The following is a 21,041-nucleotide window of genomic DNA, read 5'->3' on the forward strand; positions in this document are numbered from 1 at the left end:
TGTGGCTTCAGACTTCCACAGGTAGGCGTACGACAATGGCTATTCAACTATACCGGTTGCGAATGGAGAAAACTGATGATACAAGGTCCAAACGTATCTTACGAAACGCAACTATTTATAGACTTGTTTTGCTATAGGGAGGCTGGTGAACACGCTGAATAAGAATTACCTCAGTTCTGCAGCTTTCTATGTCTTTTTAATGCATTCTGTTTCAGGGTCACTTTCAATCAATATTTCATTTACTTACTGAGATTGAATGGGCGCTCTGAGACACAGTGTGCTGTTTATCATACAGATTGGACACCTCATTCCAGACCCGAGATCTTTCCCGCAACGCTGGGAGCTGTCCTTTCAGCACCACAAAATTGCCGCTTGAAGTTGCATTGCCGTTTTTTTCTTTTTCACCAGGAGCTTTTCTTTCAGCACCACAACATTGCACTTAGACTTTTTAAACGGCTGCGTTCCTCTTTGCTCTGAAGACCAATTTCGTCTGCACTTCCAGTTATTGCTATTACCTGTAGGACTTTCAATCCTATTTCACCCTCGCCACCCTTCCCCCAAACAGTTTTAAGGTATCTATTTCTGTGGAAGTCATTTTTCTCATTGAATGATCAGAAACAAAGATAAATTCTAACCTTTAACGGCTCATTCCGACTCATTGCTTACAGTAGATCTAAGCTCTTTTTTCTGCTTATTCGACTCCTTCCAGCTTCCCATCACATCTGTAACAAACTTTTAAAACGATATTGCCACACCACCATGCACAAGCCTACCTGCACAGTAGAGATAGATTATTCCATCACATTCAGATGGTTAACAGAGGTTAGCACGTCCTGTATTTATATATATATTTATATCGCTTTCTAAGAAAGTGCATATTAATGTTTACTTTAAAGAATGTGTAAATGGTGCTATCAAGAAATCTGATCAATTTTATCCCAGTCTTTTTTGTGTACCACTTCGAATGTATGAGATTTATTTTTCTATTGAAAAAAAAATAAACAGTCTGAAAGCATTACAATTGGTAGATTTTAGTAATTTTACAGTGAATCGAATCCCTATGTTATAGTATCATTAAAAAATATTAATGATGGGTCATGCGAATTGCAGCATGCTTATTGATAACACTCACACATTTCTGTCTGGACACTCTTCAGTTCATCAGCTGACTCCTAAATGTCTATTTCACTCAAGACTAGATGTCTACATGCTCCAAATTTTTAATGTTTTGATGTGGATATGGAAAAAAGGGTTGATTGAGTGCTATTGTTTACTACAGATTCACCGATTGAGACTGGTTTATTCTCTAAGTGATAGAGATTCAAATGGTATCTCTTAAATGCAAGGCAAACATGGCTTAGCATGTCACTATCTGGTGCAATGCAGTCCCTGCACATATAATATGCTGCATCTTTACTAAAAATGCTTGAAATGCCTTAGTGAACAAGAGAACAGTATATTCTGTTACAATTATAGAATTATGCTGCTTCTAGAAGTATGCTTATTTCATTTTGTTTTTTTTTCTTTGTTTTTCCTTAAACATATAATTGTTAAAAATATAATTGTTACCAGCAATTATATGTTGATGCCTTTTGTTCAAAGGGGTAAGTACTGTGCTGCTTTAACTGATTCTTAGCAGACAATTTTACACACAGAACATTCTCCTTGCAGCTGTATTCGTATCTTTTTCCCTTAAAATGTGCTTAAATATTGTAAGCTAACTTGATTAGAATTTATTATTATTTAAAAGCACAATATTTTTCTATGCATATTAAAACAATAATCTCTATACTATATAAGCAGAAAGATATGCAGAAAGGTTTACATTACATATGAACACACATACAGCTATTTATTTGCAAATGAAACTTCCTCTTTTGTGGTTAAATTAAAAAGTAGTATAATTTCAGGTTTATAATGCAAATATTGTTTAAACTGAAAGCATTTGGTATTTTGCTTACAATATTTTTTAGGACTAGTTTAAAATGGGTAGCTTTAAAGAAAAAAGTTTTATGGAATTATAGAGGGTGAGCAGCTGTTTCCACATTGTTAAGGCACAGAAGTTAGAGTTCTGATTGCCACATTACTCAGAAAGAACTGAGACTACAAAATCCATTTCAGTTAATCTCATTATTGAATAAACAGCTCTGTAGTGATGCCTATTTGTACTCGTTTCTCTAATAAAAATGCAACTGTAGCTCTCAACACAAATTAGTTTTAATTATTTAAATTATATGAATTTGTCAAACATAAATAATCTAACACCTGTTTTGCCTTTTCATTTTTTGAAAAAAATGTTTGTGAAAACTAATAGAGGATGATAGTGGGGAATAACAAAGGTAGGTCTATGTATTTATTACAATTCTCTTAATTCAAAAAAATGCAAGTGTGAGTTGATTACTATCTAGCAGGGTGAAGAAGCAGTCTGTTTCATTGCTATGCAAGGACACGAGAGAAAACGGCAAAACAGACGGATGTGTCACATACACTGGGTCAATGCAACTCACTTGTCCTATGCTCATCTCTGAGAATTTGTGACAGTGATTTATACTATATCAATTCATCTTCCGAATACAATGATAACATTACAAAATAATAAGTGGTGCTTTTGAGATGCTTAATCAAGGCACCGAAAGCTGCCATGACAGTCACCAATATGTGTGAAACGAACCCTGTCAGGCAAAGGAAAAGACAAAACTGATGCTTTGTGTTTTAGTAACTTCATTTCAGGAGATCTGCCTGACTGTACATGAAGAGTACCGTGAGTGTCAGAAGGGTAAAATGTTGTTTAACAATAAATTGTTAGCTTATTCTGAAAATGAAGATCCATTTGTTTTCTCCACGGAATAGTTACAATCATATTTGTTGTTTCTGTTTCATGCCACATTTTGTTTTAAAATTTGCTATTTAAAATTCTGGATATCTTAACGCACTGCCCTGAATTCATTTATCATTTGGTTGAGGAGGGAAATTAAACGTGTAATCCAGTTGTGGTTGGTTGGTGGTGACGGCCTCATATGACACTTCAAGCAGTGATAATTTGTATGACTTTCTGTATATTAAACCATACTTTGATATTGATTCTGTTTGTGGTGTATTAACTGTTATCTTTTCTTGGTAAAGGAAATGTGTTAAGCACAGTTACTGTTCTAAATCAACAAGGCAATTTTAGGGTCACACAAAGCTGTTGAAACCTACCACTCAGTAGTTTGTCTGCCAGATTAATCATCTTTATTGCCCCTTCTGGAGGTGTCTCTCTTCCTTCGTGCAAAATATTTCCAGCAGGCAGGCTTATCGTGAAAACTTACAACACTCCAAGGATATGATTATGTGACCATCACAGTTAATATTGTGTCTTACATATCAATAACATAGCCCAGGCTTTCAGAGCTGTCTTTTTTAAAAAAATGCAAATTACAGAAAATGGTTTCTAAAGCATTTTATTATACTTCAAAGTGTATTTTCTCTCAAAATGTTCCTATGATCATTTTGTACTAACTCTAGTCCCTTCTCAGTGCAGTTAAACACTAATACTCAAATTTTTGCATATCGATCTTTTTTAGACCCTTTGTTTAAAACATTTTATTATTGCTAAACTACCAGTAAATATACTACAAGATAAGTACTGTGGTACTACTGATTTTTTTATGTCATTGGAACTCAACTAAAAATCAGTAGCTAGAATATAATCATGTTTCTAGTGTTGCAAAGAATTACAGTTTGCAACTACTCTAGAAAAATCTGGATTCTATTTGGTTCTTGTTATTTTTATAATATTTTTAATGAGTTTATAAGTTGAAACTATATAAATTGTAATGTCATTTAGGAAAAAAAAAAAAAAACAAACCCTAAAAGAACCCCACAACATGCCCACATGCAAGAAAGCAGGATGTTTTCAAAAATCCCTCTGTAAATCTGAGGACATTTCTACATTTGATGTTGAAGAAAGGGCTAGTAATTGTCTTCAGTCCTCCAGAACGGTTTTCATTGTTAATCTGACCACAGCTTTAGGAAGAAAAAAAAAAATCTTTACACAGAAAAATTTCTTTTGCATTTATGTATTAGACTGGATCTTTGGTCTTTATTTTTAATGGGCTGTTCTAAAAACATATAATTATTCTACAACCCAGTTAGCTATTTTGCAATCTAGATACATAAATCAATGTAAGTAGAGTTATAGTATTGTCTTTGCTGATGTTGCATTCAGTTATGCAATGTATCTCAATAAGTCTTCATGTTTCTAAAGACACTATGATGACAATAAAAAAGTATATCAGGATAATAAGATCTAATATCAGTATCTTCATAACAATAGCAGGTTGTACCTCAGGTTTTGAATACATTTCCCTGAATAAAAGTTCTTTGTTCCTTAATCTGAGTTGTTGGGGGAGATAACACTAATGTTTTAATCTATTGTATTGATACAAAGTAAACATTACTCTAAAATTAATTGCTTGCTTTATCTTCTAAAAGCTTACTGGGCAATGCATCAAATTCCAGACTGTTTTGAAACCCAGTGAAATTTTGTAGTAGTCTTACCTAGCATCAGCTATCCCTTGCATAATGTATTATTCCTTTTTCCACACCTAGAGGGTGTAAGTCACATCATCTAAACATTTTTATTAGATACTATGCATGCTAATTTTAAATTCAGATTGGAGCTTTGGGTATTAATTAGTTTGAAATAAGAAAATATAAGCAAAAAAGGCTATATTTGAGAACTTTTTTACCTGGTAGTTGATGGAAACATCAGCAATAATGTTTCTTATCCTCCATTTCTGTTTATGTGCATGTTTTAATCATACACATATCTGTAAGCCAGTATAGCTAGCAGTAGTAAACAATTTCCATCCAATTTGTATGAACTTGGTCTAATTTACAGTTTTCCTTCATTTGAGCTAGAATAGTCAGTGTCCTGATATAACATCTTCAAACCTGATATAGCCACAGAGACACACCTAAATGCAAGCCATTGCAGACTGCAAGATGTGGAGGATAAGAATGAAGAAGTGGTAATCATGATTTTATAAAAGACACAAGATTGCATAAGTATGCCATATAAAAAGGTTTACAAAAAGAAGCCACCATTTTACATTTTATTCTAATACTTTGAAGAAAAGGTGTGTTTTGAATGAATGCTCATACCCTGTCAGTAAACTCAAACTTCAGAGAAATTTGTTCCGTTTAGAAATTTCCAAACAGTGGACATCACCTGCTGTACAGTGAAAAGAAGGGGAAATTTTGAAGGAATGGTGTTCCTAATTGGACCGGATTACTTACTGGGAGACAATTTGATTGCCTGTGACTAATGCATTAATTTTTATCATTATTATAGGTTATCAAGACAAGCAATGGAGTGTCATCACTGAGAATAATTTTAAGTCAGAAATCAGATTATTTTTTGCTCCCAGCATCAGCAGGACTAGTAGGGCTCATGACATCCATAGGTTCAGGTGTCTGCTCTTTTGTTATATACATTTGACTATATTATTTTCAAGCAGAACTCCTGATGAAAACCACAAATTCCAGTTTTAACTGAACATGCATATTTCTATATAAATATAAAAATTTAAAACTTTAATTTACATTTAAACAAAGCACAAATAGATATTAGAAAAGGACTCGGCAATGAATCCATTGTCCAAATTTGCTCACATGCAGGCAAGTATATCACTTTATCTGCAGATTCACATGACAGTCAATAATATTAATCACTGGCTAACCATAAAGTTCACACAAAATTCTTGTGGTTTGGTGGAGAAGTTCTGAAGGATCTAAACTACTCTGCAGTGATTACCAAAACCAGTAGCAGTTGAAGTGATTGATTCTAGCTCAGATGATTGAATGTATAGGTATAAAAGCTAACAGAAATATTTATGGTGCTCTTATTTTCCCCAGACTAAAGCCTTTTTTAGAGAAAAAAAAAAAAAAGGATTGCAGAAAACTTGTCCAGGGGAGGTAAAGTGCCAAGCTTTGCCTTAATTTGTTTTCCAGTGAAACAATTGAAATTTTTTGCTTTTATGAAAGCACTGGAAAGCAAAACAATGACTTCTAGAAACAGTGAGGTTTTATTTTGTTAAATTGAACTGGTATATTTGAAGTTGCAGCCTACTTTCATCAATATTTAAAAGAGGGAGTAGTACTTTAGGATATATACTTTGGAATGATTCACTGTGTCAACCAATCCTGTTCAACGTTGAACATTAATAGCTGTGCATTCCTCACCAGGGTTAACCTTAGTTAGAGATACTGAGGATAAGACTTGAAGAGACTTGACTTTGTTTATAGAGGAGAGCATACTCCAAAGAAGACACATTTTCCAGAATCAAAAACTACTGAAATAAAATTAATAATATGATTACTAGCCTTTTTGGTAAAAGTAATAAAACACAGTTGCTATTTCACTTTAGATTCTAAATATTGTTCAACTAAAAATCACTGACCAAGACCTAACAATTTTCTTTTTTAAAACTCCAACTCTTCCAAAGATAGTTAAATCATCAGTAGCTGTAAAGGATATCATCAGACATGTTTTCAATATACATTCTCCTTTTAAGCAGTTTTCTTGTACTGTATTTCATATTCTAGTCCTTCAAAATAAAGAAAAACATGAGTTTGCCCTATATAATGCATCTATAAATGGTGTTAAAAGCATTGAATGCATATGACATATGTAGTCCTAATACTGCGTTCTAGAATGCAATCCTATTTTTTCTTGCTTTTAATGTGAGATAAACTGACTGCTCTAATTTGTGTTTTCCACTTCCAACATCTGTGACACAGAAAAAAGAAGTTATTTAATATGATACAGGTGAATTTGCAAGGTTGGTTAATTTTTAAGAACATTTTGTAGGAAATGAAATTACGTAGTGGGCTAATATTTACCTTATTATTTTAAGAAATACAGTTGTGTGTGTTTTCAAACTTCCCATCCATTTCTGCCTATTATCAAAATAATATATCAAAATGAGTATAAAAGGGAACAAAAAGTAAAGAAAAAACAAAATCGGTCCTGTTGTGCTAAATTTTGATAGCCAGGGTTACCTGTCTTGTCTGATAGATAGAACAAGCACAGTGAGCCCAGTAGAATACCACACATGTTTGTGAGTTATGGAGCAAGCAAAAAAACGAGGTAGCAGTTGCTTTCAGTGTGTATGTATGTATCTGTGTATGTATATATATATGTTTATGGTTGCAGCAGAGAACACCTGCCTGGACTCCACATCATTATATCAAATCCAAAATATTCCCCACCCCCAAAAGGAAAAAAATTAAACTTAATGCATTGTAATTTTGATACAGCTTTGTTTTACAAGAATTTTTCTGTCCAGTTCACTTGAAATATGCACTTTCTACAGAGGTATTCAGAAAACTGGAACTGACAGGGTAAGTTAACAACTTCCATATCCTTCCTCGGAGAAGCAGCAGAGAGATCATATATGCATGCTACATATAATCTGGTCTTTCTAGAGAACTATATTATAAAACTGTACATAATTTTAATTTCAGTGTTTCTGAACATAAGTGAATATTTCAATTGTAAGGTACACTGCTACCTAAAAGATCCAATTTTCAAAAGGTTGCAATGTGTTATAATCACCAATTTTTACAAACAATCACAACTACTGAATCACTTGGTGCAGTGTATTTCAGTGTCATAGCCTTTGCACTATCCAGGGTGAAGATAGGCAGACAAAATGAAGCAAGTTAAATTAAACCCATTGTGTCAGGATTCATTCTATATGCAGCAAAAAAAGAAACACTCATGTAGCTAGCACTAATTTTAATGGAATGAGAAACTAACTTCTAGGACATGAATCCAGCAATTTATTCCTCCTTGGAGTCTTCCTCAATCATAATTTTCTCCATGTGGATACAGCACCAGACATGTTTCATCAGCAAAAAGTCCAGGCATGAGGCTATGGTTACACAGGTAGGCCTGTTTATTTTGAAAGTATATTTTACAAGATCTGAAACCAGTGCCCACTTAGACATATGACTCTAAGGAAGCACAGCTTTCTTTCAGGTTCATGGATTTTACAGCTAAAACCCAGCCATCTACTTGCCTACATGCAGTATGTTCTTCCTTTTCCTGTCCCCTTTCTGTCTTCCAAAAAGTAAAAAATGTATTCCATCTAGGCTTCCACTTGCAAAGCTATCATCCTTTAACAGATTCTTATGTCTAAAGGACTTTATATAGTGTCTTTATTTATTTATTTATTTATGTTTTTTTTTTCAGTATGATAAAATACGTAACTGGAAATCCTTTCATATTGAGAGATCAATTTTTTTCAGGCTGTCAAAGGAAGGTGCTGCCACTAGTTTCTGCATAAAGTCTGGTTTCACATACAGTATATGTGTTCACAGAATCACAGAATCACAGAATCACAGAATCTTAGGGGTTGGAAGGGACCTCAAGAGATCATCGGGTCCAACCCCCCTGCCAAAGCAGGCTCCCTATCTCATATTACACAGATGTTCTTTAGCTAAAGGACAATTCCATAGACAGCCATAATGCGTGAGCTAAGTACCCAGGCTTCATCTTTTATACTGGTCCATATGTCCATAACTAGTAGACCATCCTTTAAAATTTTCTGGGAGAAATCTCAGTTTTGCTAAAACTCAGTGATAAGATTTCTGTGAGCTCCTACTGGATTCTACTGGCTTCTACATTTTAACATGACCTTCTACCAGATATATATTTAATAATTATTCCAGACATCTAAATACCAATTAGAAAATTCTGACATGACACTATTTGTTCCATTTTACACAGACTATCACATGGCCTTTCCTTGCCCTAGCTATATAGTCCACATGCATTGTTAGAAATGACTTCAGCCACATTGCTGTCCAACCACTCCCATTCTGAATTCCACTTCTTAATTTCCTCTTTCCTGGTCAGATTTAAAATGCATTTAATGATTTTAGGAAGTTAAAACACACAGAAAAATACAGTATTAGGTCCCACAGCTGTTTTCCTTGACCTGGTACGAAGGAGATACATGCATGAAAAGCTTTCAATCGCATTCACCAGAGATTAGCCTGAACTCTGGCATTCATTGTTGAAAAACTTGAACTGTATAAAGACCACGATTCTTATTATATCATGGACTACACAAACCTATTAGTAATATTAAATATTAGCCATTAAATCAAAGTGGATTTGGAATGGTAAAGAAAGATGAGGAATGTGCAAGTGCTATGTGAAAGAAGGTATGTAGTTTAGAAGGTGTAAGTCAACCATACTATTTCTAATAAAGAATATCATCCAAATTATATAGCAACTCTTCACTATAAAAGTGTTTGCAGCAATGATGTTCTCAGTAACTACCCTCTGTGAAAATGGCATGGCATGGGAGGAAACAATATCTTATTTTGGAAATAAGATCTGAAGAAAATGAAGCCTCTCCCCGTTAAAACCCCTCCTTGAAGAATATGAAACTATTGTCACTCTTCAAGCCAATGATATTTTTTTCTATCATGTATTATTATTATAATATATACCCTAATGAAATTGATATTAATGGATTGAAAGACTTACCTTGATAGTTATTACTTGTAAAAAAGCTATTTCTTTGTTTACAGCACTATTGTCTCAACAAACACTGTTCTCCTTACGTAAGTCAGTTCTACTGAGTTTAGAAAGACCTCTGTGTGGGCATCAGCATAATTTGGCCTTGCAGAGGGATAATGTTATAAAATTGGAATTGTTACCAATATGAGCCTTGGTTTTGCCATAGTGCCCATATTGCATCATGTGCTCTGCACACAGATAAGGCATTGTAGTCTGGGATTTGTCTCAATGAGGTGAGTGGAGTTTGCCTTTCAGTAAGAACCTTTAGAGATCAAAGCAAAGGACAAAGGCATGTGTAAAAGACATATGAAAGAAAATCTTACTTTAGTGCCACACTATTCCTTCTAGGCTATATTCCATAATCAATTTGAATAAGTTCATTGATGTAGATACAGTTCAACCTGGCAGAGATTATAATCTTAATTAGGAGGAATGGTTACACTATGGGGAAATAGGCTACAACTGGAAGTGCACTTTGAACTGATATTTTCAGTTGTGGAAATTGTTTCTACCTCCTGCTTATAAGGCTTATTTATAAAACCCCCAAATTCTCTGACATTTTGCATTGTACAAGTAGCCTTTACAAAGACAATATTCTGATACCTTGTACAGGAAATACTGTTACTCCAGTTTGTATGCTTTCTCATGCAGAAGTCTAGAACCCAGCTCTAATACCCATACCCCTGGCTTGGGTATGTAAAATGCTTGTATCAAGTGTATCTATAAGTGTATCAAGTATCTATATCGAGTGTATCTAACTTTAAATGAGGTGTATCCCTTATACTTAGATGCCATCTGATAGTTTTCTATCATAATCTATCACTGTAGTTTACAGATACCTCAGTTTAAGGCTACTCACTTTTCCGTTTTCACTACGTAGCAGTGGAAATAATTATTTGATAACACAATAGTTCTCACCTTTGTCATAAGGGCCTTTGTGTTATTTCTACTACCCATATTTTTACAATAGATCTATCCAACCAAAGTATTTTGTTCATTGTGTTCAAGAATTTATGAATAAATGTAACTGGTGTGATATAACAGCATCAAAAACTGTTTTGCTTTTTTTTTTTCTTTTTAAATAGAGTTCCCAGTTTTGAACACCTTCAGTAAGGCTATAGCCTGAAAATTACTTTAACTGGCATTTATGTAGTTCTGAATTCTATTTTAGTGGTTTACATGAATCACTACTACCACTGTGGTGGTGAAGTATGAGTATTCCCCTTGTACTTCTTTCTACCAATGGAAAAAAACAAATCTACATCCAAAACAGTCCTATTCAGAACTGCTAGGGAGGCAGAACATTTCCATTGTTTACCTAGCTATCAGAAATCATCATACCAGATGGAGAGAAATCATGGAGCAAGTACAAAAGCAGAATAAAAAAACCCTATGGTTTGCTGTACTCCTAGCAGTAAGCTCTGAGCACATGGTAATACACATAATGGCATTGATGCAGCCTAAGTAGTGGGTAAAACCCAGCTGTTTGTATTTTTAGCAGAATTATATGAAATCAATTGCAAAAAAAAAATCCCACACTCATACCAACAAAAAGGAAGCAAAATCACATTAATTTTGCTTCCAACCAGCATTTATAAAATGCATTAAGAACTTTTGAACTCTAACACAATCATAAAATTTTAAATGCCTGATGGAATAATAATTTTCTGGGAGAGAGTTATGAAGTATCCTGGAGGGCAGTTGTGTAAAAAAAAAACTTTTAGAAGAATTGAGTCAGTATTTACTTCCATTTTAGATTCAGTAATATTACATGTATTATGGCATATTTACCAAGATAAAGATCTTCCTCCCTGGACCTGTTAGATTTCTGAAATTTTATCAGTCATATAAATGGGATTCTATCAAATCACTGCCTTTCAAGATTTTGCTTTAGCAGGCTAACAGGAAACTTTCATTTCAGAACGTGGAATGGATACTTCTGTTTCTTTTGTTTGTTTGTTCCTGTACCTTAGAAATTACCAAATATATCTAAGTTTGACCCTTGCAGTTAAATTAGTAGTTGCTCGCTCTGCTTTTCACTACTTACATTACTCTAGGTTACATCACCAAGATAAACTAAATTATAAACCTTCACATTCATGACACATTTAAGGGATATAAAGATATGAAGTATTATGCTAAAAAAGCCAAAAAAAATGGTTTACTCTTTTATCTCTTTTTGTTTTCTTTCCAAATCCTGAAGGCAGAAAATCACCCAGTCTTTAAGGTCTTTTGGACTTTGCACCAACTCTTTTAATGATAGAACAAATTAAGTGTTTTCCCAGGTGTATGCAAAATATAACACATACAGGATATACAGAAGTTAAATCAAACTTAGCCATATGGCACCAACAGTCAAACAAGTTACAGAGCACACATACAGCTTTCTCCCACAGCTAGAGTGGTAACAAAGGCAAGTTTTGGAATAGGCTGTCACAAAAGAGATTAGCCAAGCTGAAGAGAGGGACATTGCATACGATTTGAGCCAGGTGCAATGAATCTAAAAATACTTTAAAAAAAAAAAATTGAACTACAACAGCAAAAATAACTAAACAAAAATCTGTAGAATTTTGTCCAGCCTTTGAAATCTAGTTGTCTTTAAGTGCTTACCTATTTAATTTTAAACCACATCAGCCATAGCTGCTGCTGAGACTTCCCAGTCTAGACACCTTAGAAAGTCCCACTGCAGCCACTTCTACACTCTGAAGAGTAGATGGCTTTCCTGTTCGAAATACTGGCTACCAACAGATGCATTCATCCAGAAAGGAGGAGGGTTGGGTTCACTGTTTTTCCCTTTGCCCCTGAGGAGTCAGAATGTATATCATACTACAAGAATCATCAGATAATGACCAGGGGATTGCACTCATGGTGTGCCACACCAGCAAATGAAGCAATGCTGTCATACAAGAAATGCCATTCCTTGATGAGAACAGAATCTAAGACTCCACTACCCACCCAATTTTTAGATAATAGAATTCTTTCATCTTTCTCTACCTCTCCATGGTCATGAGGATTACATTTTTCATTACTGCATTAAAAAAACTCAACTTTTCCACCTAGATGAGTCCTGCTAGTGATTGACACACTAGATAATATGGGCTAAACTCAGTTTTACTGACCTCGTGGACAAGTGCATTATATCATCTGTCTATCAATATTACTAACACACTACATTCTCTAAATAAGTCTTTTAATGAGTAAGCTTGCTCAGCCTCTATGATCAGGAGTACATTTCAAAGTTACAGTAGTGCTTTGCTGTAAAACCGGTACCTTGCCTCAATTCTCTGTCTGTTTCCCTAACGCAGAATTGTTAATAGCAATTTTTTTAAATTATATTTTCACATTTCTAGTTTAAGACTCCTTATGGTTTCCTCTGGGAGGCCTTCCCTTAAGTCTTCTACTCAGTAATTTTTCATGATGCTTGATCTAAATTTTCCTTTGAATTTGATTCCTCCAAATTTTATAGCTTGTTATTTCATTGACTACTTGAATATAGGCAAGAAAGTGAACAGATGGTTTCAGACTGGTGCTAATCAATTAGATGTGAATGCAGGTTCAATGACTGAAAGAAAAAAAAAGAAAAAGATTACCTGTTTCCTTATCCATATGCATCAATAACTCCCATTGGTGGTGAATTAGAACTTCAAGAAGCCACACAACAAACAGCAAACTTACGCTAATCCATGTAAGTGAACTGATTACTGCTTAGTCTCAGGCAAATAGCAGAAAGTTTTGTCCCTCAGAGCTACAAGCATGCATTTGGAAAAATACAAACTTAATCCAAAAAGTTTAAAGCGTGTCCTTTCAGAATATTTCCCGTTGTGTGCATGCAATTCCCAGAGATTTGCTTGGGATGAAAAGTGTCTAAATATCCCCATAAAAACATATAGCCTTATGTGTATCCCATGTGTAAAGGATCAGCGAGGATACAAGTCACTAGTTTCAGAGTTAATATAAGGAAAGCATCTTTGCTGGCTCATATTTACACCCAATATTGCATTGGCTTAATAAAATTACATGGTTTACAAGCCAATTAGGTTAAACTAATCAAAATTTACCTGGAAGATCACATGCCAAATTTTTGATGACTCCAGATTCAAAGCAGGATTTAAGACCATCCACGTAAGAGACAACAGATAAATGTATTTTATACTCATTTGACTTTAGCGAATGTAAAGAACATGCTTCTGCTTCTTTCATCCAAGGTCTACAAGCCATCTCAACAGACAGGAGATTCCAGATTCTACTATAAGCAAGTGTAAGCCTTAGTGATAATCTGACTTGGGAACAAGAAGTGCTTCTTGTTTTGTGAGCCAGTTTTCAGTCTTAGGATCTATTTTGAAAGGTACCTAGGTGATTAAAGGTTGAAGTATACTCTTCATTTTTGGAAACACACATTAAAACCACTATACTTAATACCTTTGAGATCACAATTACATATCCATCTACATCTTCAGACACCTAAATAATCTTTACAAATTCATCTTTTAAAGCTGATGTTTCTGCTTTTGCTGACAAAGCTAAATTAGAGTCCCTTTTCCCCAGTATCCCATTCCTCCATCTTTTCATCCTAAATTTACAGTCCCTCCTTGTGGTGGATTAACCCTGGCTGGAGGCCAGAGGCCCAAAGCCACTCTATCACTCCCCCTCCTCAACTGTACAGGCAAAAGAAGATAAAATGAAAGGCTCATGGTTTGAGATAAGGACTTGAGATAAGATCGCTCAGATATGACTGTCACAGGCAAAAGAGACTCAACATAAAAAGGTAAAAATCCTCTAATTTATTACCAAACAAAACATAGTAGAAAAATAAGAAATAAAACCAAATCTTAAAACACCTGTGTGTGTCTCCCCACCTTCTTCCTGACCTCAATTTTACTCCGGAATTCTCTATGTCCTACCCTGCAGTGGCACAGAAGGATGAGGAATGGGGGTTTTGGTCAGTTCATCACACATCATCTCAGCAGCTCCTTCCTCCTCAGGGGGAGGATTCCTCACACTCTTCCTCTTCTCCAATGCAAGTCCTTCACATGGGCTTCGGTTCTTAACAAATAGCTGCAGTATGAGTCTCTTCCACTAGGTGCAGAAATTCTGGACCAGACTGCTGCAGTGTGGGCCCCCCCCCAGGGTCACAAGTCCTACAAGCAAACCTGCTCTGGCATTGGTTCCTCTCTGCAAGAGATGCAGATCCTGCCAGGAGCTTGTTCCAGCATGGGTCACAGTCTCCTTTAGGTGTCTCCATCTACCCCAGCATGGCTGCAGGTCGAACCTCTGCTCCCCATCATCTTCCATGGGCTGCAGGGGAGGGTGGGGCAACCTGCTTCACTATGGTCTTCATGGGCTGCAGGGGAATCTGTTCTGGTGTCTGGAACACCTCTTCTCCCCTTCTTCACTTACCTTTGTGTCTGCAAAGTTTCTTACATTTCACTCCTCTCCATGGCTGCAAAAGCTGCTGCTGCTTTTTTACCTTAAATATGTTACCTCTCAGGCACTACCACCATTTATCATTGGTTTGTCCTTGACCAGTGGTGGGTTCATCTTGAAGCCATCTGGTATTTGCTTTATCAGACCTAGGGAGAGCTTCTAGCAACCTCTCACAGAAGCCACCCTCCTCACTACCAAAACCCAGAGTGCACCTCATCAAGTAATGAATCACAGAATTGTTGACATTGGAAGGGATTGCTTGAGAAAACCGAGTACAATTCCACTGCTCAGGCATGGTTAACTAAAGCAGTTGCCTTTGTTGAACTTTATGAGATTCCTCACTGCTCAGTTCCCCAGGCTCTTGATGTCCCTCTGAATGGTAGCATCCCTCTGAATGGTAGCACCCCTATCTAATATGTTATAACCATTCCTCTTGATTTTATATTATCCTCATCACCCAGGTCATTAATGAAGACATTAAATAATATTGGTAACAGCATTTGACTGTTGGGGGTATGCTGCCAGTGACTGGCCTCTCAATGAAGTTGATATCACTGATGATCATCCTTTGGGCCTGGTTGTTCAATTTTCAATTCATCTCACTGTCCACTTATACATATTTCATCAGTTTGTCTATCAGATAAATATGGAAGACAGTGTTAAAAGCTTTACTAAAGTCAAAGTAAACAACAATCCACTGTTCTTCCCTCATGTATCATACTAGTTACAACATAGTAGAAGCCTATTGGGTTGGACAAACATGATTTCCCCTTCATAAAGCCAGTCTGACTACCCAAATCACTTTCTTTTCCTTCATGTGTCTAGAAACTACTTCCACAATTAATTACTCTATCACCTTTGCAGAGGCTGAGGTGAAGTTGACCTGCCTGTACTTCTCTAGATCCTTCTGCTTGAGGATCAAAGTGAAATTTGTTCTCCTCCAGTCTTTTAGGAGCATTTCGCAGTCTTCATGACCTTTCAAAGGTAATTTAAAGTGTCCTTGAAGTGACACTGGTCAACTTAACACTTGTGAATGCATTGCATAAGGCGCCAGTTTGTTTAAGTGTTCCCAACCTGATACTCCTCCTCTGAGGGAAAGTTTGCCTTGCCCCAGACACATCCTCTGGTCTCAGGACTTGGTATTTAACTTAAAGGCCAGTCTTACCTGTAAGACTGAGATAGAGGCATTGAGCAGCTCAGAATTTTCTGTTTTCTTTGTCACAGAGCCCCTGCCCCACTCATCAGTGGACACACATATTTTTTCCAAGTCTTCCGTTTGCTGTTTATGTCCTTTATTGCTGTCCTTCACATCACTCGTCAGATTCAAGTCCAGGTGGGCTTTGGCTTTCCTAACCCTATCCTTTCATGATTGGACAGTATCTCTATATTGTTCCTAGGTCATATGCCCCATCCCCATCTTCCACCTCTTGTAAGCATCCTTTTTATCTCAAGGAGTTCATTCAGGAGCTCCTTGATCATCCATGGAAGTTTCCTGCCATTTTTGCTTGTTTTCCTGTTTGTTGGAATTATCCAGCTTGGAGTGATACTTGAATATCAATCAGCTCTCATGAATCACTCTTGAGGATTGTGTCCTATAGGGAATAGCATCGACCCTCAGCAAGTTTGCCCATGATCCAAAGCTGGGAGGAGTGGCTGACACGCAGGAACACTGCGCTGCCATCCAGCGAGACCTGGACAGGCTGGAGAGCTGGGCAGGGAGAAACCGGATGAAGTTCAACAAAAGCAAGTGTAAAGTCTTGCACCTGGGAAGGAATAACCATCTGTATCAGTACAGGCTGGGGGATGACCTGCAGGAAAAAAGCTCAGTGGAGAAGGACCTGGGGGTCCTGGTTGATGACAGGTTGACCATGAGACAGAAGTGTGCCTCGGTGGCTAAGAGAGCCAACGGGATCCTGGGGTGCATCCGGAGGAGTGTAGCCAGCAGGTTAAAGGAGGTGATCCTCCCTCTCTACTCTGCCCTAGTCAGGCCCCACCTGGAGTATTGTGTCCAGTTCTGGGCTCCTTGGTATAAAAAGGACCGGGATCTCCTGGAGAGAGTCCAGAGAAGGGCTACAAAGACAATTAAGGGCCTGCAGCATCTCCCCTGTGAGGAAAGGCTGAGTAAGTTGGGACTGTTCAGCCTTGAGAAGAGAAGACTAAAGGGGGACCTAATTAAAGTTTATAATTATCTGAAGCAGGGGATGCAGGGGGAATCAACCAGCCCCTTTTCAGTGCTCTGTGGGGATAGGACAAGGGGCAATGGCTGCAAGTTGGAGCACAGGAAGTTCTGCACCAACATGCGGAAGAACTTTTTCACAGTGAGGGTGACAGAGCACTGGGACAGGCTGCCCAGGGAGGTGGTGGAGTCTCCTTCTCTGGAGATATTCAAGACCCATCTGGACGCCTATCTGAGTGATATGTCCTAGGGAGATGCTTTGGCAGGGGGGTTGGACCTGATGATCTCTCGAGGTCCCTTCCAACCCCTACAATTCTATGATTCTTTCAAAAACCTCTCTCACAGGATCACAGAAAGGATGAGACAAGAAGAAACCTCTGGAAGTTGGCTTGGCCCAAAACTGATCAAGCAGGGCCCAGTTTCACTGGATCATGTCTAGGTGGGTTTTGCAAGGATAGGAGCTCCACAAACTCACTAGGCAACCTATACCTACTCTTGGTCACCCTCACAGTAAAAAAGTGTTTCCTGATGTTCGGACAGAACCTCCTGTGTTGTGGTTTGTGCCCATTGCCTCTTGTCCTGTCACTGGTCGCCACTGAAAAGAACCTGGCTCTGTTGTCTTTACACCCTTCAGGTACTAGGAGTCAGGCATTGATTGATAAGATTCCCCCTCCAAGCCTCCTTGTCTCCAGGCTAAACAGTATCACTGCTCTCAGCTTGTCTTCCCAGGGCAGATGCCTGCAGTCCTTTCATCACCTTTGTAACCCTTCACTAGACTCTTGCCAGTACCTGCATTTCTCTCCAATACTGTTGAGCCCAGAACTGGACACAGCTGTCCAGGTGTGGCCTCACCATTTCTGAGTACAGGAGAAGGATCACCTCCACTGACTTACTTGCAACACTCCTCCTAATGCAGACCAGGACACTGTTGGGCCCCTTGGTCATGACAGCACATTGCTGGCTCATGCTCAACTTGTTTTCCACCAGGACCCCCAGTTCTTTTTCTACAAAGCTGCTTTCCAGCTGGCTGGTCCCAACGGGAACTGTTCCACAAGGTTATTCTCTCCTTTGCCTGCCCACCTTGTCCACCAATTGTTATTATGGAGGAAAGAATCAATAAAAATCTGGCATGCCCACTTCCAGCTAATTTTTGACTAATTTAACTGAATTGTATATGGAACAGCCTGAATTGCCCATATTGTGAGATACTAAAAGGAATACACTGTCTTACCACCACCACTAATGAGAGACTCTTGTTTCTAATTTTCATTCTTTCAAATTTTCTTTTGACTCACTATCACCTGATGCTGGTCTGAGGGCCCAGACTGAGAAATGATACATGGAAACCAGTTGAACTAAAGGCTCTATTCCTTAGTTTCTGGTGTGATAGTTGACAATACCTGCTGCAAAACATTAAATGGTTGCAAACCAGATTAGCCAAATGGCCAACAGGTCAGCTGGCGGTATTTACTGATGTAAATAACTCCACAGTTTCCAGGAAGTAATCACACACCACCTGTTTGAAGTTTTGGTCCTTTACAGTTTTGTTTGTATTACTTATCTTTTGCCTAACACAAGAAAGAATATTAGAAATTAATGACAGCAATAAAATATAATTGCAGTAAAATTTGGCATAATAAAGAGGATTAAAACCATATAAAATATTAAAACATTTGCTTCTGGAAAAGACATCTGAAAGGCAGAAGGACCTGCACATTTGTTACTTGAATAAACTCCATGTCACATTTTTTTGTGGGACAATTGTCCCTTTTCCCATGTCTGTTTGTGTCCTTTTTTAAAGACATACATGACTGCTTTGCAACTGCCCAAATAAGCAGCACAGTTTGAGCCAGCTGGCTTCAGAATGCCCAAATTTTGGGCCTTAATTTTGCTTCCTTCTGACTTTTATCCTTTTTTTTTAATTGCATGTACACATCAGTTAGCTTTCTTGTCAGTTATTTTTTCCTCTCCTCTGTTTTAAAACACACATTGTATATTGATTAACCCCTTCAACACTTTCCCCTTTTAAGAAGGTTATAAGCCCTTTTATCCCTGCATAGCTGTCATTCTTTGAAACAAACTTTTGAGGGTTTGAGCTGAAATCCATTCTCATGCACCTGTCAATACCAGTCAGTATCTCTTCTCCAAGACAGGAAGAGGATAAGAAGCCGTTATAGAAAACATAAATGACAGGGACCTAGTGCTGTCTGATTCCAACCTCCTGTGAAAAAAAAAAAGGAAAATCAGTAGAAAATTCAGTTTTTAATATTTTTTCCTTCTTTTTATAGATTTGGCACACTTAAACCATTCCTTCGTTACTCTTCATTGATAGAAATATTCAGGGGCTTGAACTGCTAAGTATTGCCATAGCCATTAGCCTTTGTAACAAAATAATTATTTCAGGAAAACCATGGGTTACCTAGGTCTGGGTTTGTCTGAAGAGGTATTTTGTTTCAAAATATAATGCAGTATTTGACTTGCCCATACATTTTACTCAGACATTCGCTGAGTAAACCTGATTGTTACAGTATCTGATTAATGCAGTGTAAGTTTTCATTCTTCTTTACTACTCTAGTTAAACTCCTGCCAAATACCACTGTAGCTTTTTCTTCAGTAAACATGTTGAAGGAAAAGATTTCATGATGCAGTTTTCCTCCTAAGAGATGATTTAATCTTGTAGTATTTTAGTTCATTATCCCTGCAGTCATATTCGCTTTTTTCATATATGTTTTGCTCTGTCCAGATTTGATGGCATTGAACTCTAATCATTTTTCTAGGAATAATAATTGAAATTCTGTAGTGAAACCAGAGTTTGAAGTGTCAGGAGACAAAAATCCATTTTATATAACATATACCACTTAATAAAAGACTTACTTTTTTCTTACTGTTGTATTATAAACAAAGTTTTAAAAGTTGACTTTGACAGTGTATGACAGAATCTCAAATTTCCCACAAAATTAAAACTTCCTTTGTGAGAAATCACAGTAGTAATATGAAATTAGTATCTTCTGTAGATTGAATGTTCCTTAATTTAATAGTAACTATAGATGTGTTTAATAGTTTTGCTTAGAACCTAGAAAGGAAGTATGTATCATATTCCATGTTGGACCGCATTTCTGAATGTTTTGTGGTGGGTTAGGGCTGGAGGTTTTTTTTGGGGGTAGGGAGGTGGGGGTGTTTCTGGTTTGGTTTTTTTTTCCTTTGAAAAGAAAATATAAGTTTCATTTAATTTTAACCATTTTAAAGACAGCTTTCCAGTAAACACCTGGCCAGCATTTTCTGGAGGTATGAGTGGAAATTAAAAATAATTCAAATATTTTTAGAAGCTCACATTAGTAGCGGTTTCTCTAAAGGTCTTTGAATGTGTGCTATATTACTTACCAGCATAATTCAAGCTATATGATACAAAGGAAAAAGAAGTTCTCTAATACTCTATATTCTACAGTAACATATAGCTGTTTTATCAACTTTGACAGCCTGAAGTTACATATCTAGTAAAAATTTATCTTCTTCAGTAAAGTAATCTACAGAAACCAACACGCATATCAGGGGCATGTTTGGGCTAGCCAGAAAGAGAGCACAAATGGAAGAGCATATTTTCAGTTTCACACTGTTAAATTTCCTAACTTTTACCCCTGAAAGGGCATGTACCACAATTTTAGCTAATTCCAGAAGCTACTCACTTGTCATGGTCTTGTTCTATAGAGTTGCCCAGAAGTATATCGCCTTTCTTATACTCCTGTTTTCTAATGCAGTAGCATAGGGGTTACACCACCTGTTTCAGTGCCTACTGGGACTGGAAACTTCTTCCACTTTCTAAGAAAATATTGCTAAACACCAGGGTACTATTCTAGGATGGGAACT

This window comes from Gallinula chloropus (assembly GCF_964237585.1).
Source record: "Gallinula chloropus genome assembly, chromosome: 4".
NCBI classification, from domain to species: domain Eukaryota; kingdom Metazoa; phylum Chordata; class Aves; order Gruiformes; family Rallidae; genus Gallinula; species Gallinula chloropus.